Here is a 13,715-nt window from a genome sequence, read left to right as displayed (position 1 = left end):
TGTCTGAGGAAATGAAGGCATCATTTTTAATGTCCAACGTATTTCAAAATTCATGTGATGAAACAAAAACTTCAGATACAGTCCCTGAGGTCACATCAACCGGTGCACGCATGTGACTTCATATCCTTTCTGTGTGCAGTTGCACTGTACAGTATGTTTACAGCCATATATCTGTGTGCATGTGTGTGCATGTGCATGCATGCCTTTGTTCCCGTGTGTGTCAGTAGGGTACTGCCTGTTGACAGATGAGAGCTGTGCTGTGAGGGGTCTCAGAGAGGCCTGACAGATCTGTGACAGAGTGTGCCTGAGGAGAGAGGCCTCCATGTTAATCCACACTCATACATGTTAACTACACTTGGATAGTCCCATGCTGAGCTGCCTTAACACAGCCTGGTACGGTTCGACATGGCCCCCAGACCCCCATGAGAGCCCCAAAACAAGCCTGCCAGAGCCAAAACAGAGCTCTTTGTCACATGATGCCACTAAAATTTGCAAACACAGGCATGCACGCTAGCTAGCAAACACACCCACCCACAATCACTTACACACAGTGAAAGTCAAAGCAAGGCTATCATTAAGCAAGCAGACTGGTAGGCTGAAAATACAAGCAGAGACACAGAGCTAACAAAGCAGTTGGGAAAAAGAAGACAGCTTACTTAAGCTGTTTGAAATAAGCAGTTGTTTTAATGATGGAGAGGCCATGAGCTAAGATTGTGACACAGCGTGCAGTCACTTTGTTTTTGTTTTCACTCAAAAGCTCAAAAAAAGACTCTCAAACTATTCTGGCCAGCTCTGATCCAGAAAGTAGAATATAGCTGCTGAGAGTGGAGAGAGCTATGGGGGGAGCTCCGTGATTGGTCACAGCTGGCATACTTGCTTGGTGAGGACACTTCCTCTGTCGCGGGTTTCGTAGAGAACAGGGTAGAGTGTGAGGTCCTGGCCAAATGGGCACCTCATTTGGCACCAAGACCAACTCTGTTTAAACACTTGTCTTGTGCCAGAAGTAAAAGGGAAATATCTTTATTCAACCAGTTCCTCAGCAGGGTTTTAGTGTCGGCCCATTACTTTCTGAGAGTAAACACTGAGAACAGGATAGCCAACAATGATTAATTTCTCTTTACTGCACAGCGGGGTCAAAGGAACAGAACAGACTGAAATACTTCTTAAATAAATCTGAGAGCACATGACTGTTTCATATTCCCAGGGATCTTTAGCAAAGTCTGAACCAGAGCACGGTGGACTGATGTTGACACAGATAGAGGGGAAAGGCATGTTTACCTTGAGGAGCTGACTATGGGCTGTCTAATCCACTTCTTGTGGGAACCTGTAATGCCGTCTGATACCTGTTAAGAGTGCAGACACGCAGAGGCCTCTGCGCTTTGCCTGCAGTCATGCCTCTGAATGGCTCTTCTAGGAGTGGTACAATAACTCATTATGAGTCACAGACTGTCTAATGTCTAACCCGCTACATTAACGCCGTAAACACAGGATATAGCGGTGGGAGTGAAGCAATACACACACACACACACACACACTAGCGTGCACACAGTCAATTAGTGAAAGGAAGACAAAGGGGGATCAGACTGTAAGAACAGGCCCTAGGCTGTTTTTAGTCAGACAGGGAATGCTGACCAACACCAGAGCCACCAGATAACTACCAAGCAGACCATGAACTGGAAGGCAGGAAGAAAAATTATACTGTCCACACATCGCCATGCAATGAAAGATTTGTTTTTGCAAGCTTTGTGTGTAGTTTGGAACTGTGCTGTGGTGTGGTGTAGTGTAGTGTGTGCTGTATTTCGAATCAATCTCATCTCTTAAAGTTTTAAAATCCCATCTGAAAATCCCGACTGCCTTATCAATAGAAAAACACAGCCAGAGCAAAGGTCTTGGGATGTGCCTGGGCCTGGGGCATTCCACTGCCCTGACTGGGCACGTCCATCGTATGTATGTATGTTTATGTCAGTGTCAGTGTGTGTGTGTGTGTGTGTGTATCGCTGTATAGTCATTGTGCCTACATGCTTACTAAACCAACACATCTTGTCATGCTCAATCTCATGTCAGTCAACTGCAGAGACAGGAGAATGCAGCTACCAGAGTAAAGGAGGCCTGGCTTGCAGGTCGGCCGGATGTTGATGTTTTAATTACATCTTTGCTATTTGCATGTCATTTCACTGCCATTATTTCTGCGCCTCTCTCTCTTTCATCCCCTCTGTCCCTAATGAAGAACAGAAAAATGTCAGGCAGCTAGAGAGAAGGGGAAGGATTATGTTGAGTCTGTCACACATCAACCCTCCAATCAACCAAAGAAGTGGCGTAATGAAGATGTGAGTTTGTGTAACAGTGTGCGCAGGTGTGTGTGCAGGTGTCTGTGTGAACACAAATGTGTGTTTGTCTGTTTGGAAGGACTGAAAGGCCGATTTCAATAGCCTACACCGAACAATAGGTCCAATCAGTCTCCTGGATCAGGACTGATTAAAAGATGAGCTCACTGTAGGTGAGTATGTGGCAGTGATATCTCACCCAGAGTACGATGAATCTTAGTCATATAAAGACTCGGCACTCTCATCAATTGTTTCTTCAAAGACAGACTGAGTGAACACTCGTGCTAAAACCGCATAGAGAGCAGGAGAACAAGAAGCCGTTTCCCAAAACAATCCGAGTGTTCCATCTTGATAGCCTTGGAAGACATGAGCAGAATAACAACTGGCAGCGTAAAACAGTGCTATTCTCATTACCCTCTGTGGAGTGAATAGAGAGAAAGGCTGTGAAGCAGGCTAATGAGCTAGTTAAGGTGGCAGTAAATGTCATTCCTCCTCTGGCAGGCCCCAGGCTGCAGTACTGCTACAGGCCATTACCTGGACAGGGACGTATAAAGCCTGCGTCAGCACTTTTTGTACTGCCTGCCTTTCACGCACGTACAGAGAGAGAGAGAGAGAGAGAGAGAGAGAGAGAGAGAGAGAGAGAGAGAGAGAGAGAGAGAGAAAAGAAGAGCAAGAACTGTATACATACTGTAACACCACAACCCCTCTATATAACATGCATTACATTAAAAGCCTAAGTGGATCATGTTGAGGAAAAAGTGCGTGAGCCGAGGAGACACTGCCTTTAGTCGTTTTTAATCTTCTTTCCATTGACAGAAACTGTAATGAGTAAAGAGCTTTTCTGGCTGCTTTCCACTCAGGTGTTGACCGTGGTCTGTTGGCTTGTTAGCTGCTTGGCCAGTTAGTTTGACCTTTAGTAATTTATTCCCAAGTCCATCTGGAAGAATTGGATTTCCAAATTGGATCACTGTGAGTTTACTGAAGAGTGAACGAGGACAAAGTCTGAAGGTCTTCAAAGTTTTGTCATGAATTGACAGTGGACAGCGAAACAAGTAAAGTTTGCATTTGCTGAATCAAGCACAGTTTACTGGCTTTAAAAATGAAGTCAGTGTCCTTTAAAGACAGAAACACACACACACACACACACACAGTTTGCATGGTCAGTAGTTTGAATTTAACCAAGTGAGTAATTACCGGCCCGTAGGCACACACGTCCATGGTGAATTGTAGGGATCAAACGAAGCAACTAGAGGTGCAAGGACAGTGTAAGTGAATAAACTACCTAGTTCTGAATTTACTTGTGGCACATTTATCTAAAGAGACAGCAGCTTGTAAACCTACAACACAGACACCTTCCTTTTCAGGACAAGCTGAGTGCTTGAATATAAACGCAATATGTAGAAATAAATCCCCGTGGGTTTAAATGTGCCAACACTGTCAGTGTGTCAAGTGTCATGTTTATTTTACTCTGCTGATGTTTCAGCCCATACCGGCAGCTCACATGGATGAGATGGCCGGGTGCGTTGGTGGTCTCTTGAGTGCGTTTCAAAACCCACTAGATGCTACTTTTACACTCACATTGGCTGGAGCACTAGGTTGCAGAATAACCCACATTTGAACAAAGAAAAAAAATGATGTAAAATTAGCTAAGTGTATGAACAAATCCACACACTCGCTCGCACATACGCACATTTTCACACCTTGAACCCGAGTGGACAATTAATCCGGCTCTTGTGAGAGAAGGAGAGCCCTCCTGCTCTCACTCTGGTCTCTGAGGCTGTTGAACAAATAAACTTTCTTTGGTTTTAAATAAAGCCCTGAGCTCCCCTGAATTTAAATACACTCTAGCTCTGCTTCCCCACTGGTTTCAATACACCTCTGGGTCCAGCGTATGGAGTCGGGCTGCTGCCCATATGGTCCCCACTGGATTAGGCTAAGAAGCCCGGCCACATAATGGTGAAGCCCGGGGAACCATTAAAAACCCATTAATTGTGAAGTTGGAAGCTCCTTACGGCAATGATATGCTAATATTTCTTAGCAGTGGAGACGGACAGAAGAATGAGAAGCAGCCAGATGCAATAGAAGAGAAATACAGTGAGTGAAGAGGAGGGGGGGGAAGGAAAATGTGAAAATGGTGAAAAGACAATCTACAGACTGTTCCAGGTCACTGTAACTCCCTAACATCCACTTGTCTGCCAGACACACTCGCACAAAAACACACACACACACACACACACAGGGTGAGAAGGAGTGCTGGAGAATAAAGACAACGGGAGAGCAGAGGACAGAGAAAATGCAGTAAGCAGAAGACAAAGAGGTCAGTGTTGTGGAAAAACATGGAGTCTGACATTAAAGTGATGCAGTTCAACTTAGTCGCTTTAGCACCAGAGATGCACGGTTGAGAGATCCACACGCACAGGGAGAAAAATGAAAAGAACTGAGAGGATAGGACAGACGGGGAGAGAAAAAAAGTGAGAAAAAGAAAATTAAACAAAGATAGATGGCAAAACCTGCCGCCTGCGTATCTTTTCATCTCCCATTATAATTAAAGCATTTGATATCATTTATTTGTTTTGTGGCCAGGTAGACGGATGAGGGGACATTCTGCTTATCTCTGCATTCCTCTGTATTGCAGAGTTGACGAGAAAAACATTAGAAGGGCTAAGTCCCCACCAAGCAGATTAACCAGAGCCAGTCAGGGGACCCGAGCACAGATTTGGGGTGCATCGCCCAAATAAGATTTAGGCTTTTCACTGGCAATTGCGCACAGTATACATTTCAGTGCGTAACCCGGAATGCAGCTGATGCTGCCCTGGCTCTGAAAAGGACTTTGGCTAATCTGAGACTTGCCACTGTACCAGAAGCTTACAGTCCGTTTGCAGCTGAACAGAGCAGCTGCGTGTAAAAGCTGAAGCTGTTGCCGCGTGTTGTTTAAATTCAACGCTCCTCTCCCCTGATTTCCTTTAAAGCGAGAAGCAGGGCTGCTTGTTATTCATGAAAAGCCACTTGTATATAATGTGGATGTCATTATTTCAATGTGTAGCATACATGTCACATTACAGCACAGCTGACATGGCAGGGAAATCAACACATCAGCATCAATAACCGCTGTGGCCACAATAAAGGAAAACACCACAAGCGTAGCTACAAAGGCCCGGCAGCCTCGCATGTGTGGTTCTTCATTGTAATAAGTCCTTTCCCTCTGTGCATATAGGATGCTGATGAAGGGAAAGGAGACTGGACTTGTCATTTCCCTGCTGGCCCCTCGGGAGCCAGGTGTCTCTCTTTAATGGAGGCATGTGGAGACTAACATAGGTTAATGAGCTATGCAGGCCCCAGAGGAGATAAGCATTCATCCCTCCATTTGTGTCAGACCCTGGGAGAGAAAGGAGGAACAAAGGAGAATGTGGCGGAATGCTAGTATAGGTGCTAGAGAGACCGAGAGAGAACAGAGAGAGCGAAGGGATAGAAAGACACAACAAATAGAGCCACAGAGACAGCCAGGTCTGCCAGCCTTTTAAAACAATTAAGGCCTGGATGAGATTCACTCTAAGGGTTCCACTGCCAAGCAAGGCCCAAATGTGGCAGTAAAGGAAAAGCTTAGTGAAAGCCAGCTTAATCAGAAACAGACTCTCTACGACAACAAACCAAACCACACACACACACACACAGGAAAAGTCGACACTTTACGTATTAGAGCTCGACAGGGAGGGAAAAGAGAGCCTGTGGAAACATCAAATTGTAATGAGGAACAGACTCAGTGAGCGCACAACAGATAGAGAGGAAGAGGAAGAAAGACAGAGAGATGTAACGATGACGAAGGAAAGAGAGCTTTTAAATATAACGGGCGTGTAAGCCCAAACCGCAGATGTCCTTTGAGCCAGTTTTAAGAGTGTTTGTTGTGGAGTTGTACTGTATGGCTTTACTGCGTTCCTCCTTTTGTCTTGCTCTTTAGATGTGGCTTAGTCTTTTGTTTGGCTGTCTGCGGCTGCATCGCTGTGTAAGCTATGAACTTAGAGCAAGCAACCATCTGAGCATGCTGTGTTTCTGTCCCCAAACGTCAATGTGTGCTCTGCTAAGATGCTGCCAAGAGAGGGGAGAAGGACCCCGACAGATGAGAGAGGTACGGCTGAAAAAAGGAGGAAAGAGGACAGAAATACCAGCAATAGAGAAAGGATAAAGAAGAGAGGTAAGAAAATGAGTTGAGGAGAAATGTGGGGAAATAGAGGTGAGAAGAGATATAGCTGCAAAACAAGGAGAGGGAGAAGGGGGAGGAGGATGTGTGACCAGGTTTGTGCCCAGGAGCGGAGAGCGTAGCAGGGTTTGTGGCACAGCCGATGGAGAGGCAGCTTCACATTCCAGGCTTGATCCTGTGTAAACCCTGTCTGTTACTAGAGATCTGATATGGAAATAAGAGGCCAGATGGGGGCTTCCATTGGCCTTATAAGGGATTGTGGCTTGGCCTGGATGGATCACGGGTGAAAAGCCGTGGAGAATGAGAAACACAGACAGAGAGGGGCAGAAACCGGAACAGTGACTGGGCATTTGAGAAAAACAACATGAGACTAACAGAGAAAAGGATGCTGAAAGGTGGACACGCAAGAAGAGAGAAGAAGAGATTCAGTGAATAGTTGTAGATAGCAGAAGAGTATGAGACGAAGAACAAATGAGGGGGGGAAAAATGGTGAATCAAACCAAGACGTTGCCTTTCTGGTGATATTCTTGTTTTCTCCTCCTCTGATGTTGTTTCAGTGATCTTTGGCGTTTGAAGGGGGATTCATCAGGGCCCCAGAACAGAAACAATTTCCTTCTCGTCACACAATAGCAAACTTAACAATAGAACTCCGCACAACTCGATTGGTACAATTCATCCTGCTACCATTGTTTCAGACTAAGTCCCAAAGGTCCACTTTATTGCAGAATTTCTCTCCTCTGCCAGAAAGAATAACTTCACCCTTGAAAAAGACCGCAGACGGAGAAAAGCAAAACTGAAGAAAAGGATAAACGTTTACCCCGTTGACAGAGTGGGCTGTACCGATCACAAGTAATTCAGTTAAAACCACATTCCATCATCATCTGTTGTCCGGATGAAGCTTAACAACAACTTTTGGTATAACCCCCTCACTCTACTCCCTTTGTTCATCAGTGTGTTTATTACTAACAACATTTCCTCGTCAAGATGTTCAGACAGTGGGAGCCAACAACCTGCTGAGAAACCCGATCAGCCACGCTAATCTGATCAGCTGCACTTTGTTCAAGTGTGTCTTATTTAAAGAGGACAGCACTCCCAGCGTGGTGTAACCCAAACACCGTCCTATCCCCTTTCAGCCGAGGATCCTGGGGAGCCGACGCAGTCATCTGATCTACCACACCTTCTGATCCAACTACCGCCCCCCCTCCCACCCTCCAATCCCGCTCGCAGCCTAAACACAGCATACCTGCACCCAAATATTCACCCAACCGCAACAATTTGGGCTTATTAGGGTGAAAACTCATGACACAAGTGTTTCTTGTTTCCTAATCAGCTGGAAGGCAAAAGCCTCCCCCACATGCATGCACGTATGTGTGTGTGTGTGTGTGTGTGCATGCATGTGTGTGTGATGAAACACTCTTGAAATAGAGTGAAAACACGCAGTGTCTTCTGAATGTATGATCAAGGCAGTATTCCCACACCTCTCTCACACAAATAAGAGACTAAAATCTGTATGTGCAACACACCAAAGACAAAAAGCATGCATGTTATAAAACATACAACAGCCTTTAGCTGCGTATACTGCGCGCACACTTGTCAAAGGCGCAATACCTTAGGGAAGCAACATGCAAATGGTGTAGACAAGATCTTTGCCCTCTAAATCACCAAAATTAACTGACACAGGGCTGATACTGGTTTGTCTGTTTCTCTGCAAATTCATTATCGCTCATCAGCTAACACAGACCAAACACACACATACAGGAACACGCGACACACCTCCTCTATCCATACACCCCACTGAGCCAGCAGCTGTTTCCAGCAGCACCAAACTGTGGCTGCCAAATGCACCAGAACGCTTAACTATGAGTGACGGTAACACGTTTATTCCCCACAGAAATGTTTAACTGCCCCTTTAAACGAAGTAAAAAGGAGGAATGTTGATGGTTTGCCGCTGTGCTGTGATTCCATCAAATCATCACCTCTCTGCCTCGACTGCTAATCCAATCCGACACGGCACACCCATGTCACCAAGCAAAGGGGATGTCTCACCCCTGCCTCTGGCCATGACCCTTACCTTTAGTCAAGTTACCAGAGGCCCAGAAAATGTTTTCCCAACCGCTAACCATTAGGGTTTAATGAATAACAGCGGTGGCTGAGCTGACCTCTGGCCCCTGCTCTGGTCTTTGATATCACGACCTCGTTAATGCCCTCTCACTGGCCTGGCATAGGTTTTCTGGAGATGCAGGTGCTGTTCACAATCACACACATGCCCGTGATATTTTCTCCCTCCGTCAGTTCTTCACTTGTAAATCTGCACTTCTCCTTTTCCCCCACTACACAGAATCTGTTCGGCAATCTATCCGCCCACACACTCTGACATATCACATATTTTACACAGACTACATTTTTGATCTATTATATATCTCCATACAAACAATATCTGGTGTCTGTGGCCTCTCAAACATCTTCACCTTTTAGTTGCTATTTCGATGTCACCAGTCAGAGCGAGGTGTGTAACGGCATCATGTGGCCCTGACACTGTGGATACTGGTCTGATCTCTGGAAAGTACATACTGAAAGTGACCTATAAACCTCATAGTCAAGGAAGAGAAGGTGAATGGTAAATGATTTTTTTTCCTGGGGAAAACATGAGTGTGGAATTATGTGACTATAATTACCATTAAAACCCGCAGATAGGTCTTTAAAGCAAAGGAGAGGCTTGAGTGGATGCTCTGGACAGCGAACACAGAAGGAAATGTCCAATCACATTAAGACCGTAGCTGTCTTTCCTGGACGGCTGGACTATTAAAGAGGAGTCTGGGTTGACAGCTCCGTTTCATGACAGCATGAGGCCAAGACCTGACATACAGCTGTCAAGAGAAAGAAATGCCCCGTGTGTTAAAGAAGTGACGAGTAGGTAAAGGCTGAGTGAGCGGAGATTACCGATGGCTTGAAATATTATCACACGGTATTAGCACTGTATCACTGTTCATTAGGCTGATGGCTAGCTGGAGTTAACTTGACAGCCCTGCGGTAAGAGGGAGAGAGATGGAGAGAGTGAGAGAAAGAAAGAAATAAGGAGATAGACTGTGCCCAGAACAAATGTAGAAAGAAAACTGGAGCAAGAGGAAAATCAGGGGAAATGATAAAGGCCCGCTTGCCTCGATCCTTCACTGTCAGGAGACCGAGTGTCCAGGTTTCAGAGGTAAACAGGAATATCTCAAAGGGAAACAGGACAGCTGCTGTAGTTAATGTCACAGCAAGAGGGAACATGGCATTTTAGTAAAATCCCTAATTCTTAAAGCCATAACATTCATAATAAATGATAACCAGATGACTGTACAACGTCAAAACACATATAGCTAAGAAACGATTTGTGTAGAGCTCATGAAAGCTTCCTGTAAACACTGCGTGATCACAGAAATGCATTAAACAATGCTGTCACCCAGACAAGCTTAACTCTAAGGGCCCTGATAACTGCTGCTGTCTCGTATGAAGTGGGAGACAGAGGAGCAGTAAAGCTGTCTCGCTATCAGACAGAAACATTAGTCGCTGTCACACTCACTTCGCCTTTGCACAGGCAACAGTTTAGTATATCATCAAAGCCAAAACAGTTCTCATTTTTGAGATCTATTAGAGCTGTGCAACTCGAAAAGACACTTGAAATGGAAGCACACATTTGCAAAGTAGATGAGAGGAACGCTGTTTGGGTTGCTTGAGTAATCTAGAATGATTATGCATGCTATCAAACACATCAACAATGCATGTTTTTCTTTTTTCATTTCATTCCACAACAGCTTCTAATGAGGATGATCATTACACTGCATGTAAAATGGGGAAAATTCATCAAGAGCTTCAAAAAGATTCCCTTTGTTGTGGGTCACTGATAGAGTTTCTGTGCAAGTTTACAAAGAAATAGTTTCACTCTCACTCCCCCTCTGTCCTTCCTATTCTCCCTTTTATCTAATTTTGGACCACTCTAAGAGCCAGCGGTAATGAATTGGCTAATCACAGTTATCTGGCCCATTCAAGTGCTTTGTAAAGCAAATCAATAAAGCCTGGCACTGAGCCAGCCATCCACTTTGACAGACGTTGCTCGCTAATCTATTTCTGTGTTTTTTCTGTCCTAAAGATGTTTACTCTTTCTCTGTCTGTCCCCTTTCTCTCTGCGTTCTTCAGCAAGGTCAGTGGGGAAAATGAAGTTTAAAAAAAAAAAAAAAAAGCATACTCTATGCCAGCTGGCAACTCCGAGGACAAAAGTCAAGCACTGAATACTTAAAGTTCATTTGACAGAGAGAGAAATTTTCTCTTTGATTGGTAGAACTGTTGGAAGTCACTGGAGCTCTGAGACTTATACCTCAGGCAAGAAAAAAAAAATAACAAGGCCTACACCAGTACTATGCTGTTTCCACAGTAACAGATCAATAACAGCGACGCAACAACTGATAAGAATTCCTATGAATTTCAAATGTTCTCCCTGTGGTGCCTACATTGGCTACAGACTAAACAGGAATATTGATAGGCTGGGAGGCCCTGCCTCCCTACACAGCTTCCCTGCATAATGTTTTGGACATATTTCTTGTTGTGTTTTTATTGCACATAAAACATCCGATTGCCAAGATGCATAAGCTGGAAATACCACACTCATAAGAATGGAAAAGGCCACTTCTTGTAAAGAGAAACATTTCCGTATACTCACCCTTACTTTTACTTATTTAATTTTTCTGCCTAAATCGGAAGACATGGATCTGCGTAGCCAGTGGTGTTTGATGTGGCTTCCCGATCCTAATGACACCATTGCTCCCAGCATTTTTGGAAACCACAGAATCCACTGCCACAGGCATAATATGACTCCCAAGCTCTGTGTGTGAGCAGCAGTGTAAAAGTGGAGCCAAGACCAATGCCTTCTTTTCCCTTTAACGCTCCAAGTACTTCCAAACATGAGAAAATCTTCATAAACAAGGTAAATAACACTGCCATCAGTTTAATTTGTAGCCCAATCAACAAGAAAATATGTTGAAGAAACTGGATTACAGTATTGCTCTTTCCACAGGCAGTCTCTGGTGCAAAGTGCCTCTAATCAACAATGGGTTAATTAATCTCACTCATGAAGTCATGTCCAATTATGGGATGCACTCAACAGGGTAATTTGTTTCTTTAAAAAAAAAAAAAAAAGCATTGCCAATAACAAATCTAATAAATAAAATCCAGTGCTCTGCTCAGACATAAAAAGTGATCTCTGTGATAAATTAATGAACAAGTAGTGAACAACATATTTACGGACATATGTGACTCTGTCTTCGTGTCTTTTGGGATTTGGAAACGTTGGCATGGATGCATACTACTGCATATCTTCCAGCTAAATTAAGCCTACATGTATAAAATCCATCCGTAGTAAAATATATGCACTGTATAAGTATTTGTCTCTTGTTGTTAGATAATGAAAAACGCTTCCTTCGAGACACTGGCAGAGAAAAGAGCAAGCAATTAGAGGGAGAGAATGGAGAGGGAGACAGATAGAAGGAGAGAAAGCATCGGAGGGCTGTTTGAATGTGATTAATGAGATCACTGCAGGCTAGGCTGTGTCATTGTAATAGTCTGAGCACAGAAGAGAAGGAGAAAGAAACTGGGAAAAAGAGTGAGAGACTGAGACTGAGAAAGAGACAGGAAGGGAGGGATAAGAGAGAAGAAGAAAAGAGAAAGAAAATGAGAGGGGACAGCCGGGTGACTGACCAGGCTACATTTAACTCACTGCTATGAAAAGAAAGAGGGAATGAGACGGAGAGACAGACAGAGAGACGGAGAGTAAATCAGAGAGACTCGGAGGGAAAAAGCAGATATAAGGCTTGGATGAATGGAACAGCAGGGGCTCTCAGTCTTCCGCTGGCCTTTTAACAGTGAAGTGTTTAGAGAAGCTTGGACCAGGTCTGGCAGATAGAGAGGCTTGTGCTCTAAAGACAGCCATGAAAGACACAGCCTGCTACTGCAGCCGGGGGCTGCCGCCGGCCGCCTCTTTATCTGGCTCAGGGTTAAGAACTGAGCAGGAGGGGGTCAAGTGGAGGCCGGGGTCCCTAAAGGTCACAGAGACATCCTCCCAATCCACAACTCAATGAACAAGCCAGCCATCAGCTAGTCAAGTGTGATGTTTATAGAAATTAAACATCTATGGCAACCACCTCCACATACAAATAACCACACCCCACACACTCACATTTAAACGCACACAAAACAAAAAAAAAACACACCTCAAAAAGTCCCATTTATTTCTGAAAATAAGTAATAACATTAACTATCAAAAATAGCTTCTACAGATGCAACAGAGGACTTCAGGCTCTACTGAAGTTCCTCGTGGATGTTATGCTACATTCAGACCACCTGGTGATCAGAGGGTATTCCCCACAAAGCACAAAGGAGGTGTTCACAGAGCATTTTACAGTACAGTAGGATCATATTTATTGGTCATTTTGTCTTGCAGTAGAGGTTTGGAAGGAAGCCTGACAGTCTCTCTGTGAGGGAGCTGCCATCCGCAGACACACTGAGAGTCCAGATAATGCCAAAATAAAATGTACTCCTATTTACAGTTCTCCAAATAGCGCTGGTTTTACCGTAGGACATCTGATCCAGCCTCTTTTATAAAGTGCTGCAAGTTGTGTTGGGAGTGAAAATGTTCTTTTACTAGCACAAGTAATTTCTGCGGGCTATGCTAGGCTCCCAGCTGTTGCTGATGGGCAAACGGAGGCTGTATCGCTTAGTTTAACATGATTAAAAAGATTTCAGGCAATCAAGCAAGGAAGAGTCCTGAAGATGGCTGTAACAGATACATACTGGCAGCTATCATTTCAGCTAAAATGCTCCTTATGTCTCCATGTCACTTGTCATTATGTCATTTCGCAAAGTTTGAAATGTTAGTTGCCTGCTTCATAAACAGGTGTATCAAGTAGAGCGGTTTTCATTTAATTTTAAACAAGACAGACAAAACAAAGACAGTTTAACAAAGGGATGCAATTATTTGTTCTGTGTGGGATTAATTGGACCACAGCATTCAATCTGAAACAAAGTGAGGCAATGGTTATTATAATTCAGTGAGAAATAGCAATTTGTGACTCTGATAATTGGAAACAAATTCTACCTGGTGGCAACTGTGACTGCGTTTTCCTCTTGTAATTGTAATTCTTTTTATTTCAGCTTAAGGTTAATGC

At 44.2% G+C, this 13,715-nt stretch overlaps 1 protein-coding gene across 1 annotated transcript in view; it reads right to left on the bottom strand.

Moving 5' to 3' along the window:
• Nucleotides 1-13,715, bottom strand: part of plxna2 (plexin A2) — a 164,462-nt gene that overhangs the window by 116,205 nt on the left and 34,542 nt on the right. The gene's annotated exons all lie outside the window — the stretch shown is intronic.

The sequence above is a fragment of the Toxotes jaculatrix genome, chromosome 2 (assembly GCF_017976425.1).
Source record: "Toxotes jaculatrix isolate fToxJac2 chromosome 2, fToxJac2.pri, whole genome shotgun sequence".
Classification (NCBI taxonomy): domain Eukaryota; kingdom Metazoa; phylum Chordata; class Actinopteri; family Toxotidae; genus Toxotes; species Toxotes jaculatrix.
This window is presented reverse-complemented; position numbering and strand designations above follow the sequence as displayed.